The sequence below is a fragment of the Sphaeramia orbicularis genome, chromosome 6 (assembly GCF_902148855.1).
Source record: "Sphaeramia orbicularis chromosome 6, fSphaOr1.1, whole genome shotgun sequence".
NCBI classification, from domain to species: Eukaryota; Metazoa; Chordata; class Actinopteri; order Kurtiformes; family Apogonidae; genus Sphaeramia; species Sphaeramia orbicularis.
Genome location: NC_043962.1, coordinates 1,447,491 through 1,464,990, shown reverse-complemented (window position 1 = coordinate 1,464,990; position 17,500 = coordinate 1,447,491). Strand labels below are relative to the sequence as shown.

Below are 17,500 nucleotides of genomic sequence, written 5' to 3'. Positions count from 1 at the left end.
GCCGAACCAGTACCATAAGAGTGAAGAAGTCAGATTACATCATGAAAGAAAGTGTTTTTATTTCCAAAGTTTCTTTAACTCACACAGACCCAGACCGACTTTTGAGGCAGTTCACATGTTTCTCAATGTTACAATAAATGGTCATAAATCACTTAACAAATGTTAAATATTATCCTCCTTATTTTGTGTTTTCTCGTGTAGATCATGTATTTTCCTATTTGATTCACTGGTCATGTAGATGTTCATAAAAGCTCAGATTAAAGGTAAGGGTTATTACATCAGAAACAGAGAAAGTGGAAAAAGTGTCTTTTTCAGAAAATCTCTCATTAATGGGTTAAATAAGAAAGTGTTTTTATCTACAAAGTTTCTTTAACTCATACAGACCCAGACCTACTTTTGTGTCAGTTCCCACATTTTTCTCTATATTTAACATTTGTTAAGGGATTTAACACTGTTTATTGTAATATTATCTTCTATATTTTGTGGTTTTTTTTTTCAGTGCAAATAATCTGTTTTCCTATATTTAATTGACTGATCATGTTGATGTTCATAAAAGCTCAGACTAAAGGTTAGGGTTATTATATCAGAAAGAGAGAAAACTGAAAAAAACTGCCTTTTTAAGCAATTTTCTTATTAACTGGGTCTTAATGGGTTAAATAAGAAACTGTTTATATCTGCAAGTTTCTTTAACTCATACAGACCCAGCGCTACTTTTGTGGCAGTTCCATATTTTTCTCTGTATTGAACATTTATTAAGTGATTTAGCACCTTTTATTGTAATATTGTGTTCTGTATTTGTGTTTTTTCAGTGCAAATAATCTATTTTCCTACATTTAAGTTACTGATCATGTAGATGTTCATTAAAGCTCCGGTTAAAGGTTAGGTTATTATATCAGAAACAGAGAACACTGAAAAAAAAAGTATCTTTTCCAGCAAATCTCATTAACTGGGTCTTTATGGGTTAAGGAAGAAGAAGAAGAAGTTTAACTTATACAGACCTAGTGCTACTTTTGTGCAGTTCCCAAATTTTTCTCTGTATTTAATATTTCTCAAATGATTTAGCACCATTTATTGTAATATTATCCTCCTTATTTTGTGTTTTTCAGTGTAGGATCATGTATTTTTCTAGGATTTTTGGCAACCTCCAAATCAGTTTCCCTCTGCATTTAACCTTTCTTAATTATTCACTACCATTTATGATATATTAATCAGAATTTCTTTTTGTTTTCAGTGCAAATAATCTATTTTCCACATTAAGTGACTCATCATGTAGATGTTCATATAAGGTCAGGTTAAAGGTAAGGGTTATTATATCAGAAACAGAGAAACTGAAAAAAAAGTGTCTTTTCAGCAAATCTATTATCATATATTAATGTTTTCTCTCTATTAATCCTTTCTTATGTGATTTAACACTATTATCACAATATTATCCTCTCCATTTTGCATTTATTTAAGTGAAAATCAGGGTGTTTTCCCCTGTATTTATTTTATTGTCATGTACTTTAAACATCATGCTGAGATTCCATTTGAGGGTTATCACACCAACAACAGAAAAAACTGGAGGAAAAAGTGATTTTTTTCAGTCCAGCTGTCATTTACTGAACATAAACCCAGTGTGTCCATCCACTGTCATTGATCCACTCCATGGTTTGACTGGGGAATCAATGTTGTAGAAGATGACGGTGTTCCACGGTAACTACGGAACCTCTGAACGTCCAAATGGGCCATATCTGATGACCATGAAAAGATGAAGAACTGTATTTTAAACCAATTATTTACATGGATTGATTGGATTAGTGGATCAACAGGTATTTAACTTTTTATATCCGTAAATGATTTTGGTCGGTGGTGGATGTTTGGGTCGTTATGGGTTAATAATGCGAATTCAACTGAAATTTCTAAAAAAAAAAATGTGCAATTTTAACAATAATATGCATCAGTTATCATTTCCACATGCACATTACAGCTTACACATCACAGTGGATGTACAATACACAAAACATTTAATAACAGATAGAATATTGGTAAAATTTCACTGACTTCTTTTAAGACATTTCAGGTTGTTCAGGTTATTCACATTATTTGTGAAAGGACAGTTTGTTAAATGTCATATTTTTATGGAATTTTACTTTTTTTTTTTACACTAAAAAAGAACATTTTACCTATAAATAATTCAAAAATGTCTTTGTTTTAGTGTAAAAGTGTACAATTACATGAAATTGTGTTGATTTCCAAAGTTTTCTGTCACTAAAAAACACAAGTAACTTGAATAAATATGAACAAGCTGAAATGTGTTAAAAGATAAGTGCAATTTGACCAATATTCTGTCTATTACTAAATGTTTTGTGTATTGTAGATCTACTGTGAGTGTAAATAATTAACTGAGGTAAATATTGTTGAAATTGCACTCATTTTTTTGAAGAAATTTCAGGTTGTGCATGTTATTTACAGTTTTTAAAAGCATAGTTTGCAGACGTAAACATTTTTCTTAATGTAATTTACTTGTTTCCCTCGAAGACATAGATAAAAGTTGGAGTTGTCATTATTTATAGGTTATTATGATAGTATTTTACTGATCTGACCCACTTTAGATGTCGAACCTGAACTAAATTGATTTAATTGATTAATATTTTCAGTAGATAGCGTAATTTTTGCATTTCAAAAATTCATCCCATGGGCTGGACTGGACCCTTAGGTGGGCCAGCTGGGGTCCACGGGCCTTATGTTTGACACCAGTGCAGTAAATACAGTACGTACCATAGGCAGGGGTGCATGCACTGTAAAAAGTTCTTCCTTGTTACATCAGCTCAATAGATGAGGATGCTCGCACACATCAAACCAAAGTAATAATGACCTAAGTTTTTGTTAAAACAGAGTTTATTTAACTGTCGTCATTATTTGTTGAACATTTAACCCATAAAGACCCAAACATCCACCACTGATAAAAACCATCTACTGATCTAAAACTGTTTAATACCTGGTGATCCATTAATCCTATCAATACATGTCAATAATTGGTGTAAAATACAGTTCTTCATCTTTTCATGGTCATCAGTATGACCCATTTGGATGTTCAAGAGGCTCCATAGTTACCGTGGAAACACTGTCATCTTCTACACATTCATTCACCAGTAAAACCCATGGAGTTGGATCAAGACAGTGGATAAAATGAAAAAAAAGGAAGAAAGAAAAAGGGACAAATAATGATAATGTGGACAAAATAGCACAAACTGAGTAAAATAAGTAAAGTAACAAAATAACACAAACAAACCAAAGTGATGAATAAAAGAAATAAAAATTAATAATAAATCAACCCAATAAACCAAAAAACTGAACAAATTGAAGAAAATATAATGAAATAGGAAAGAAAATGTTGAAAAAAATAAACTAAATATCAAAAAATGCAACAAAAATGAGGAAAATTATATTAGCCAACAAAATGAGCCGGAACAGCCAAAGCAATCAATAAAATTAAGAAAAGGAATTTAAAAAAAAAGAAAAAATAATCAGCAATAAGCCACAAAACTGAACAAAATTTGAGAAATATGTTGAAATAATTGGTGTAAAATACAGTTCTTTATCTTTTCAATGTCATCAGATATGACCCATATTTGGACGTTCAGAGGCTCCGTAGTTACCGTGGAAACACCGTCATCTTCTACAACACCAATTCACAGATAAAACAAATCATTTTTATGTTGAGTTAATGATATATTTTGCTGAAAAAGTCACATTTTGCTCAGTCGTGATATGATAAACTTTCATTTAGGTTGAGTTGTTATGACAATCTACACCATCAGTAAATGAAAAGAGGAAAATACCTGATTTTCACTCAAATATCCAAATGCAAAAGATAAAGTATAATAAATTGCGCCAAATCACTCAGGAAAGGTTAAATATAGAGATGAATACAACAGTTGTAGGTTGTAAAGAGTTCATGTAGTTGGATTCATTATATAATTTATTGCATTAATAACACACGGATGCTTAACGAACCTTTTCAAAGACTTTAAAAGTGAATATTGGTTCCAAATATTAGGTATATACAATAAAAATTGTAACAAATTAAAACTATACTCAAATATTTGGCATAAAAGCAGATCTTTACATAGGGTTTTTTTCCCCTAAAAGTGCGGTAATCAAACACAGTTATCATGAAAATTAGAATTTAAACGGTAATACTAACCGTCGGCAATTTTACCGCGGTTATCGTTATAGCAGTAATCGTTACATCCCTATTTGGATGTAAACATTTTCACCAAATAATTGTACTTTTTTACTGTTATTAATTCATTTTTAAGTCATTTAAAATGACTTTGTATGTATTTAAAGCTCCTTCATTTATTAGCCCCTTTTTTTGTTACTCCAGGCAGTGGGAACACAACATTTAAAGCTTTCTTTCCCAGTATTAGTTAAGTACTGGTGAATTTTCATCATTCTGAATTAGGGATGTAACAATATGAAAATTTCATATCATGGTAATTGTGACCAAAATGATTATGGTTATCATTATTATCACGGTATTGTTGAAATTGTGCTCAAAATTTTCAAAAAGTACTGATACACACACTGAAATAATTTAACCAAGTTGTATTTTGAAAAAAAAACAAACAAACAAAAAAAAAACTAATAAAATAATTGGCACAATGCAGAAACATTCTAATATTAACCCTTAGTGGTCTGAGCCTATTTCATCCATTTTTTCAGTCCTTTTGATTTTGCCTTTATATACTATAGAAACAAATGTTTACTATCCCCATGTTTAGGATCTTTTTTTTTCAGCACAACTTCATCTATTTCATCTGCCTATTATTTTTTTCACTTTAACCTACTATAAAAACACAAAAGGACAGAAAACAAAAAAAAAATAAAATCCCATTTGAAAAATGTATATAATTTATTGCATAAATAACATACAGATGTTTAACGAACCTTTTCACAGACTTTAAAAGTGAATATTGGTTCCAAATATTAGGTATAGAAAATTAAAATTGTAATAAATTAAAACTTGACTCAAATATTGACATAAAAGCAGATCTTTACATAAGCGTTTTCTCTGGAAAAGTGTGGTAATCAAACACGGTTATCATGAGAATTAGAATTTTAATGGTAATACTAACCGTCTGCAATTTTACTTGCGGTTTATCGTTATACCGGTAATCGTTACATCCCTAGTCTGAATATTATTATATATGTTGTTTTGAGTCTTAATAATGAGATGAACCTGGATTATTAGGTTTACTGTGCGCACTTTCTGATTTTAGGTGTTTTTCTTCCAGCCACACAACAATCCTCCTCCAGCTCTGTGTGGATACATGCTTACGTATGACAGTATGTACACGTGTATGTGTGTGTGTGTGTGTGTGTGTGTGTGTGTGTGTGTGTGGTGTCAGCCTGTAACCCTAGTACCTAATCTTCAGATTGACTGAAGGCTAAATCCCAATTGAGACCACATGACAAGGCCAGGGAGCGGGAGCCTCCTCGTCTATGTGTGTGTGTGTGTGTGTGTGTGTGTGTGTGTGTGTTTCATGGGGATTACCCGCCTTAATATGTGTGTGTGTGCATGGCTGTGGTGTGGGCAGTGGGGTGGTTCGGGTCAGTGAGGGGCCGAGAACCAAATCTACACACACACACACACATGCATGCACGCACACACATGCACACACACACACATGCACACACACATGCACACGCACACACACACACACACACACACCTCCACAGGTCTTTTGTGGAGCAGGTTATTGGTCCGTTTGACTTGTTTCTGTGGGAATTCAGATCATTGTGCTACTTTGCATTCACTTGCATCAAGGTTATTATCGTTAACGAAAACTAATGAAATGACGAAAACTAGAATTGAAAAAACATTTCATTAACTGAAATAAATAAAACTAGAATTAAAAGAAAAACATGATAACTAACTGAAACTGAATTGTGTGTTTACAAAACTAACTAAAACGTATAAAAATTAGGGATAAAATTCCCTTCGTTGTCGTCTTTGTCAACGTAGTTTTGATACGAAATCAATTTATTTCGCTCTAGCAATTTAGCTAGTGGCACCATACAACATTTAACGGTCCGTCATTTGTGTTCACTTGTGGTTTCTAGTCGTCTTCTGGTCCCCACTCTACCTGGAAACATGGAGACTAAAGTTGGGAGAAAGCAGCAGAGTCCTGTCTGGGATTGATTTGAATACGACGACAGAGAAGAAGAGAAAAGAGACCACTGAACTACAACTAAATTAAAACTAAACATTTAGAAAAAAATGAAAAGTAATAAAAACTAGCAAACCTGCTCTAAAAACAAATTAAAACGAACTGAATTACAGAAAAAAAGTCAAAACTAAATAAAACTAAACTATAACGAAAAATCCAAAACTATTATTACCTTGGCTTGCATGCATGACTCATACAGTGCATGTATATACTGTATATAAATACATACCCATGCATTAGCCTGGCTTTGGGTGAGCGTGGATGACAGGCTGTGTGTGTGTGTGTGTGTGTGTGTGTTTGCAGCTCTCTACTGTACTCAGCCTGCCTGGGTCTTTGTCCTGCTCTCTTTAACACTGGGCCTCATTGTGCTTTGTCTCGTCTTTCTGTTGTGGCCCCCGACCTGATTTAGGAGCTTTGAAGGGACCTGCTGCTTTAGTTAATCACTTTTAATGGGGTCCGGGGTTAGGGGTCGCTTCAACAAGTGTGTGTGTGTGTGTGTGTGTGTATAGAAAGTACAAACAGAGTACATGTGTGTATATAAAAAAAAAAAGTGTATAGTGGGAAGGGCTTCACTCCCTCAGGAATTTGTTTAGCAGTTGCCTCCACTGCTTACTGTAGAAGTTAGACACACATAGGGCTGTGTATTGGCAAGAATATGGCAATACAATACAAATCACAACACTAGGATCATGATATGATATATCACTATATATCATGATACTGTTAAAAGGCAATTTTTTGTCATTTTGTTTTTTTAAATGATTATTTCCTTGAAGAATTGAATTCCAGCAGAAATCTGCACAAATACTAAACACATTTTATTTGATCCCAACAGGATCTAATGTTCTATCACCAAATGTTCCTGTGTTGCACCTGAAATTCTGTTTTACAGATATTACGGTTTCAGATCCTGTTCAAATGTTCAGATTCTATTAGTTCACAACTAACATCAGAACAGGATTTGAGTTCAATCCCAACAAAGGAATGAACATTATTGAATAAAACAGTGTTAAATAGTAATAAATAAAATGTAAACAAAAAAGTAAAACAAAAATGCACCTCCACAATATCTGCATTTGAATAAATACCTAAAAATATCGATACAGTACTTTTTAATATCGATACAGTATTGTAAAATGAAATATCACATATTGCAGAACTGATATTTTCTTACACCCCTAGACACACACATGGTTTTAAAGAAAAGGCTAGTTTTACTGTACTTGCCTGATACAAATCTCTCCATTACTCAGTATCAGTTGAAATTACTCATATGAAACTGTCTGAGGTGTAGTGTGGGCATGGTGTGAGTTTTCTCGTGTGTGTTTTGAGCTGACTTACTAAAATCTTTTTTTGTGGTTGAAACTGAAACAGGATCTTACTGTAAGTCGTGTTTGAGCGCCACTGTTTACAGTCTCCCTGTTTGTCTTTGTTTTTCTCGTTGCAGTCCTCTTGACATTTGTCAACTGCTACAGTGTGAGGGCGGCCACCAGAGTGCAGGACTTTTTCGCGGCGGCAAAACTTCTGGCGCTGGCTCTCATCATCATCATCGGCTTCGTGAAGATCGGCCTAGGTAAGAATGCTGCATTAGACAAACACACTGCAGGGGTCTTGGTTCTGCCTTTAGTTTTCCCACCCAGAGAGTATGACAACATCACTTAACTTTACGTTCACACTTTATCATCTAACTGAAAATGAAAAAGCAATACATTTACCCAAATTAAGTAAAAAAAAAAAAACAACCTAAAAAAAAGGCAACAAAATGAACAAAAATGAATAAATCAACAAAATAATAAGTAACATGAACAAAATTTGACACAAACTGAACAAAATTGAAGAAAAAGTAAACCCATGGAGTTGGATCAATGACAGTGGATGGACACACTGCGTTATGCACATTATTATAGAAAATGACCCAAAATTAATCAAATATTTAGAAAATCCTAAATAGCTTGAAAAAAGCATTACATTTACCAAAATTAAGTCAAAAAAAAAAAAAAAAACCTAAAAAATAAGCAGCAAAATGAATAAAAATTAATAAATCAACAAAATAATAAGTAACGTGAACAAAATTAGACACAAACTGAACAAAATCGAAGAAAAAGACATACATTATTATAAAATTTATACATTATTGTTGAATTATTATTATTATAGAAAATGATCCAAAATTAATCAAATATTTAGAAAATCCTAAATAGCATGCAAAAAAATAAGCAATAAATTTACCAAAATTAAGTAAAAACACTAAAAAACTAGAAAAGTGCTTGAAGAGTGCAGACCTCCACCAAGGCAGATCACCCCCACCACCATCACCACTAAAATTTAATCATTTTCTCCTTGTGCCAGTATCAACATTTCCTGAAAATTTCATCCAAATCCATCCATAACTGTAACCACTGGGTAACAAACTGTCCCTAAAATCCTCCAGCTGCACCGTCTATGAAGCCAGCGTGCTCAGACTGTGACCCACACCCATTAAACACTGCCCTGAGTTTATTGGTGCAGCCTGAGTCACATGACCTAAAACAGGATGTGGTTTGGTTGTAATGGGTGTTCTGCCCATTTCTTCAAAGCAGCTGTTTTTTTTAAATACTGATGTGTCTTTACCCGCCACCTTGATGTAAAAAGCAGAAATGTAAGGAATCTGTGTCACTCACAGAACATAAGAAAGAGATAGATAGATAGATAGATAGATAGATAGATAGATAGATAGATAGATAGATAGATAGATAGATAGATAGATAGATAGATAGATAGTAGTGCAGCAGCATGACAATAAAAATACAATATAAGAATAAAAATAGAAAACAAGAGCAAACACACTATACATAATAAATTAGAAGTATAAAAACTGTTAAAAAAAAAATCTAATCAAATTTTTTTTTTTTTAATTGATAGCAAACGAGTGATGTACTAATGTTGGCTGTTTTATGTCTTGTTTCTGTCACCTGCGTAGGAACTGCAGATGAAAAGTAGTTATTTTTACTAATTCTGGCATATTTGCATAGGTGTATTTTTTTATACAGCAATGTTCATAAATGTGCATGGTCCCTATTAAATAAACCAATAAAAATAAAATTAAAATAAAAAAAAATCAGTAAGGTGCAGCAATAAACTGTAATGTGCGAAGTAAAATCCAATCCAACTTTTTTTGGTAAAGCACTTTAAAACAACCACAGTGGACCAAAGTGATGTATAGAAAAATAAATAAAAACCAAAATAGCAGAGTAAAATACAAGAATAGATTAAAAGACATAGAACAATTGTAAAAAAAAAAAAAAAAAAAAAAAAAGAATTTTTGCATAAATAACATTCGAGTGTATAGTGGAAATCTGTTCATGACCAGGGTTTTGACATCAGATGGTGGTGAGTTATTAAAAGCTGTTATTTCACACTTAAAACAACAGATAAAGGAAAGGTATAAGCTGTAGGTGCAGTGTAAGAAAATATCGGTATCACAATATTTCACTCCACAATACTAAATCAATATTAAAAGGTACTGTATCAATATTTTTAGGTATTTTTTTAAATGCAGACATGGCTGAGGTTCATTTTTGTTTTTTTTGTTTTTCCAGCTCTTTTATTTCTGTATTCGCATGGGTATTTTGTTCTGTTTGTTTGTATTCTACAAAAGTAGTATTGTGATATTGCAGGTCATAAATGTAGTTTTTTTGAAATTGATAACGTTGTTTTGTTAAATAATGGATACTTAAAGCATCCTAAAAACACTTTTTACTGTCTGAAAGAGGCAATTTTTTTTTTTTTTTTATTGGGAATGCACAAAAATAATGTTCTGATGTTGGGTGATTCAGGGACTGAACACAATGGATTCTTTTCACAATAGAATACGAACATTTAAGCAGAATCTTAAACTGTAATGTCTATAAAATATTATTTCTTTCTTTATTTATTTGTGTGGGGTTTTTTTGTACTGGTAAAGCCACATGTTAAAACTTTATTTATCCAAATGCTGCAAAATAAGTTTTCCAGGAAATAATCTTTTAAAAAAAAGAAACAAACAAAACAAAAAATATCGCCTTGTTAACAGTATCATGATATATCGCAATATATTGTATTGTGGTTCTAGTATTGTGATTTGTATTGTATCACCAGATTCTTGCCAATACATAGCCCAGGTTTCCAGATCTTTTTTCCTTTTTTCATCCTTGTCTGTCTAATTGTATCCTGGACCAAAACTCAGACTGTATTTCACTTCAGACAAATTGAGCTAAAGTTCATCTGCATCCTGTCTCCGTTTTGTCCACACCGCTCGTCTGTATGAGGCGAGCAGCCGGTGTTTGGCTTCCTGGAGTCGGGCCGAACTCCTCATTAAGGCCGCAGGATGTTGTGAAGTGCAGCCAGACACAGGAGGATGGCACAGAGGAACCAGACAATAGCGTTAAAGTAGAACACTGCCTCTTTCATTTGGAACTCCACTCATTAGCAGCAAGGAGTTTGGAGTCGCACAAAGATGGAGACTTGGCCTGTTTGAACAAATGAGAACTGGAACTGGTGTCCCATTCACTGTGGAGGGTTTCCTGGTGGTCTATTATCACAACAAGTCCAAAGATGGAGTCAGACGAGAGGCTTTAACGGTGCCTTCAGGAGGAGAACTGTGCACCTGCAGAACACTGAAGACCTAAAGGCCGGATCTACTAAAGGTTTACGTGTATTAAAACTAGGGATGTAACGATTACTGGTATAACAATAAACTGCGGTAAAATTGCCAACGGTTAGAATTACCGTTTAAATTCTAATTATCATGATAACAGTGATTGATTACTGCAGTTTGAAAACTAATGGTACTGCTCATTTCCTGGAGAAGCAGCAGCACTCCAGGCTCTATCTATCTATCTATCTATCTATCTATCTATCTATCTATCTATCTATCTATCTATCTATCTATCTATCTATCTATCTATCTATCTATCTATCTATCTATCTATCTATCTGTCTGTCTGTCTGTCTGTCTGTCTGTCTGTCTGTCTGTCTGTCTGTCTGTCTGTCTGTCTGTCAAAAAGAAACTCAAACAAGTCGAACTTAATCTGGAAAATGGTCAAACAATGGCCATAAGGGGCCATCTGTAATGCACATTTGTATATTTGATTGTTTACATGTTAATCTTTTAATGTTTCTGCAACAGAAAGTACATTGTGGCTATTATTTAATTTATTTATTTATTTATTTATTTTTCAAAATACAACTTACTTAAATTATTTCAGTGTGTGTATTAGTACTTTTTGAATATTCTGAGCACAATTTCAATAATATCACGATAATAATGATAACCGTGATAATTTTGTCCCACTAACCGTGATATGAAATTTTCATATGGTTACATCCCTAATTAAAACGTGTGCAAACTCTTGCACACACAAAAAAAATTTACAAACTCATTTACTAATAGGGCTGTGTATTGGCAAGAATCTGGCGATACGATACAAATCACAATACTAGAAGCACTCGGAGAGCACAGACCTCCGCCAAGGCTGATCAGTGCCCCCCCCCCCCCCCCCCCCCCCCCGTGGGCCCCCCCACCCCCGATCACCACCAAAATTTAATCATTTCTTCCTTATCCTATTTCCAACAAACCCTGAAAATTTCATCCAAATCTGTCCATAACTTTTTGAGTTATGTTGCACACTAACGGACAGACAAACAAACAAACAAACTAGAAGCACTCGGAGAGCACAGACCTCCGCCAAGGCTGATCAGTGGCCCCCCCCGTGGGCCCCCCCACACCAAGGAGGTTATGTTTTTGCCAGGGTTTGTTTGTTTGTTTGTCTGTCTGTTTGTCTGTCCGTTAGTGTGCAACATAACTCAAAAAGTTATGGACAGATTTGGATGAAATTTTCAGGGTTTGTTGGAAATGGGCCCCCCTGTGGGCCCCCCCACCCCCGATCACCACCAAAATTTAATCATTTCTTCCTTATCCCATTTCCAACAAACCCTGAAAATTTCATCAAAATCTGTCCATAACTTTTTGAGTTATGTTGCACACTAACAGACAGACAAACAGACAAACAAACAAACAAGCAAAAACATAACCTCCTTGGCGGAGGTAACTAGGATCACAATACGATATATCACGATACTGTTAAAAAGGCAATTTTTTGTTTGTTTCATTTTTAAAAATGATTATTTCCTTGAAGAATTGAATTACAGCAGAAATCTGCACAAATACTAAACACATTTTTATTAATGATCAAAACAGGATCTAATGTTATATCACAAAATGTTCCTGTGTTCAAACTGAAATTCTGTTTTACAGACATTACAGTTTCAGATCCTGTTCAAATGTTCATATTCTATTAGTTCAAAACTAACATCAGAACAGGATTTGAGTTCAATCCCAACAAAGGAGCTAACATTATTTAATAAAAGAGTTTTAATTAATGATTAATAAAATATAAACAAAAAAGAAAAACAAAAATGAACCTCCACAATATCTGCATTTGAATAAATACCTAAAAATATTTACACAGTATTTTTTAATATCGATACAGAATTGTCAAATTAAATATCTTGATATATTGCAGAACTGATATTTTCTCACACCCCTACTAGGATCACAATGCAATATATCACGATATATCATGATACTGTTAAAAAGGCAATTTTTTTTAAAGTGATTATTTCCTGGAAGAATTGAATTACACTAGAAATATGCACAAATACTAAACACATTTTTGTTTGATCCCAACAGGATCATGCATTTGAATAAATACCTAAAAATATTGACACAGTGTTTTTTAATATTGATACAGTATTGTGAAATGAAATATCGTGATATATTGCGGAACTGATATTTTCTTCCACCCCTACTCCCAAAACTTGGCTGTCTTCCTGTTTGTGTCAGTTCTTGCAGGTCTTCAGGTTCGTGTCGTAGAAATTAGTCTAATGCTCATAAAAGCTGTGATTTTTCCGCTCCTGAATATTGAAAGTGACATAATACCGTTCTATTTCCTTCCCAATAACTCCAAACAGTCACTAGATACCTGTACGATTCACTTCCTGTCATGCTGGCAGTGTGTTTCCTGCCAAAGCCTGCTGTGCTCCTATGGCCGCCCGTCTTAATGTCGGATGCTGTTCTCCTCAAAGAAAGGCAGAGAGGCGAAGGGAGACCCAGGGAACTTCAGATCAGAATGACTTTTTTTTCTGGTGGGAGAGGAAACAGAAATAGACTGAGCTGTGAGGGACTTCACAATGAGGGGAACCCTGTGCACTGGAAAAAATATCAAAATCTGACCAAGTGTATTGTCTCATTTCTAGTCCAAATATCTCATCACTTAAAATCAGACAGAATCACCTACAGAGGAACTTTTCAGTGAGACAGTTTCATGTAATTTTACTTTTTTTATGCTAAAACAAAGAGAAAATGTGGAGTTGTCATCATTTATAAGTTAAAATTTTCTTATTTTACTTCCATTTGAGATCACATTGGCCTGCATGTGGCCCTTGAACTTGAAAAATTAGAAAAATTTGGAGTTATTATTTATAGGCTATTATAATAGTATTTCACTGGTCTGACCCACTTGAGATCATATTGGGTTGGATGTGGCCCCTGAACTAAAATGATTTTGACATCCTTACACTGGAAAAAAAGTCTAAATCTTACCAAGTGTATTTGTCTCATTTCTAGTCCAAATATCTCATCACACTTAAAATCAGACAGAATCAGGGGGTTAGGGTTAATCTTCAGATCCTAATTTCTTGTAGGATTTCAGTTTGTCCTAGGACAAACTAAAATTTCAATCTGTCCTAGTAGGATTTGTAATCCTACTAGGACAGATAGGAATTTTAGTTTGTCTCCTACTGGATTTCAATCTCTACTGTGACATATATATATATATATATATATATATATATAGATATAGATAGATAGATAGATAGATAGATAGATAGATAGATAGATAGATAGATAGATAGATAGATAGATAGATAGATAGATAGATAGATGGATGGATAGATGGGTCATTCCATATAATTTCATCAAGTGGTCCCCACCTGACCCTCTCAGATTTTTCTAAATTTTTTACATACTTATAGAACATTATATATGATGGGAAAATCCAAAATTTCAAGGCTTAAGTGTAAATAGTTCCAAAGTTCTGACCATTTGAAGTAGGTAGGGGGTACCCTAAAATTGCGACCAAAATTAAGACTTGAAATTTTCAGCTATTTTCAGGTTTCTATAACTTCTGAACAACAAGAGCTAGAGGTCTGAAATTTTCAGAATCATTTCACAGGAATCTATAGTCCTAAGAAATGTGAGATCATATTGGGTTGGATGTGGCCCCTGAACTAAAATGATTTTGACATCCTTACACTGGAAAAAAGTCTAAATCTTACCAAGTGTATTTGTCTCATTTCTAGTCCAAATATCTCATCACACTTAAAATCAGACAGAATCAGGGGGTTAGGGTTAATCTTCAGATCCTAATTTCTTGTAGGATTTCAGTTTGTCCTAGGACAAACTAAAATTTCAATCTGTCCTAGTAGGATTTGTAATCCTACTAGGACAGATAGGAATTTTAGTTTGTCTCCTACTGGATTTCAATCTCTACTGTGACATATATATATATATATATATATATATATATAGATATAGATAGATAGATAGATAGATAGATAGATAGATAGATAGATAGATAGATAGATAGATAGATGGATAGATGGGTCATTCCATATAATTTCATCAAGTGGTCCCCACCTGACCCTCTCAGATTTTTCTAAATTTTTTACATACTTATAGAACATTATATATGATGGGAAAATCCAAAATTTCAAGGCTTAAGTGTAAATAGTTCCAAAGTTCTGACCATTTGAAGTAGGTAGGGGGTACCCTAAAATTGCGACCAAAATTAAGACTTGAAATTTTCAGCTATTTTCAGGTTTCTATAACTTCTGAACAACAAGAGCTAGAGGTCTGAAATTTTCAGAATCATTTCACAGGAATCTATAGTCCTAAGAAATGTGAAAATATGTACTTAAAATTTATAATTGTATGTTACAGAGAATGACAAAGTTGAGATTTTATCCATCGCGAACTTCTAAAATACTACTTTTGGCCACTCATTACACAAAAACTAATCATCATATTCATTAGAAATTTGATGTGCTATATCTGGTCTACTTAGGGAATGGATCTGTAAAATTAAGGTCCTATGTTATGTTATGTATGATATATGAACAGCTAAAACTCAAAAATATCTGTCCGACCTTCGGATTCCAAGGTCAATATCAGCATGTAGGATAGGTAGGATCACAAAATGAAAGACACCATGTGAAAGTAAAGGAACTGCCCTAAATTTGGACACCAGGCACAACTTGCTTCTATAAATCCTTCTATGTTAAAAGTTCAAATTAAATGTGGACAATTTCGGCTAAAATATGGGATTTATAGAAGCAAGTTGTGCTTGGTGTCAAAATTTAGGGCAATACCTGTACTTTCACATGGTGTCTTTTATTTTGTGATCCTACTTATCCCACATGCTGATACTGACCTTTGAATCCGAAGGTGGGACAGATATTTTTGATTTTAAGCTGTTCATATATCAAAAGTAGCATTTTAGAAGTTCACGATGGATAAAATCTCAACTTTGTCATTCTCTGTAACATGCAATCATAAATTTTAAATTAATATTTTCACATTTCTTAGGACTATAGATTCATGTGAAATGATTCTGAAAATTTCAGACCTCTAGCTCTTGTTGTTCAGAAGTTATAGAAACCTGAAATAGCTGAAAATTTCAAGTCTTAATTTTGGTCGCAATTTTAGGGTACCCCCTACCTACTTCAAATGGTCATAACTTTGGAACTATTTACACTTAAGCCTTGAAATTTTGGATTTTCCCACCATATATAATGTTCTATAAGTATGTAAAAATTTAGAAAAATATGAGAGGGTCAGGTGGGAAATTTTCTTAAAATCTGTAGATTTCATATGGAATGACCCATACAGAATAAAAACAGGCATGTCACCAACCAAGAAACAGCAGAGATAAGTATATATTGCACTTTGACCCTGGCTGGACACTAAGGATATAAGTTAAATATATATCCTTCTTTGAGGTATTGTCATTGAAATATGTTCAGTACCCGAATCGCAGTGGGATAAAACGTGCTGCTATATCTGGAGGTGTGGGCTTGGATGGACCTGTACCTCCTCCCTGAAGGCAACAGTGAGAACAGGCTGTGTCCAGGATCTGAACCGTCCAGGGTTCACATCAGCTTCTGCTTCTGGCCCTGCGCAGACACCTGCTGTTATAGATGTCTGACACAGAGGACAGCTGGACTCCCATGATGCTCTGGGCTGACTCTCTCCAGAGCCTTCTTGTCAGCCTGAGAGCTACTCCTATACCACACTCAGATGTTGTGGGTGAGGATGCTCTCCACAGAACATCTATAGAAGGACAGCAGCAGTTCCTGGGACGGGTGGACCCTTCTCAGTGATCTTCAAAAGTACAGGCGCCGCCGTGCCTTTTTGACAAGGGCACTGGTGTTAGTGCCCCATGTGAGGTCCTGACAAATGTAAGTACCCAGGAATCTGAAGTCACTGACCCTCTCCACGGTGTCCCCTCAGATGAGAAGAGGGGGGGGTCCTCTCTCTTCCTCTTGAAGTCCAGCATCAACTCCTTTGTTTTCGAGGGAGTTGAGTGCCAGATTATTAATTATTATTATATTATTATTATTTTTTACTTAATTCAAGATTTTTTTGCTTGAATTCAGCAAAAAAAATCTTGAATTAAGCAAAAAAAAAAATCACTGTTTTTGTCACGACAATGCCATAGATACTGATGGAAGAACTGAAGTGATTTTGGTTATTATCAAGAAAACATCAATCAATCAAAGTTTTTTTTTATATAGCACTTTACAACAACATGAAGAAGACCAAAGTGCTTTACATCTAAAAGCATGATTAAATTATAAGATAGAAACAGTTTAGTCAAATACCATAAATATGCATAAATTAATAAGACACAAGACACAGTGATGAGAAAAAAGACCGCAGATTAAAACCTAATAGTGTCCCAGTGGTAAGGGTTAAAAGCCAGTCTGAACAGGTGTGTCTGTAATCAGGTCAGGAGGCAGAGAGATCCACAACATGTTAAATGGGTAGATATCAGCTCTGAAGTTAAACTACTATGAGCTATTTTTGTTGTTATTGTATTTGTCCAAACAAATGGACCTTTAGTTGGACCAGGAATTAAAATGAACAAGAAACTGAAGTAAACAAGGGTGGTCTAAGAATTTTTCCATAACTGTAAGTTGATTAATAT

The 17,500-nt window shown here is 34.1% G+C and overlaps 1 pseudogene; it reads left to right on the top strand.

Annotated features, from left to right (window-relative positions):
• LOC115421517 (large neutral amino acids transporter small subunit 1-like) overlaps window positions 1-17,500 on the top strand; it is a 56,241-nt pseudogene that overhangs the window by 810 nt on the left and 37,931 nt on the right.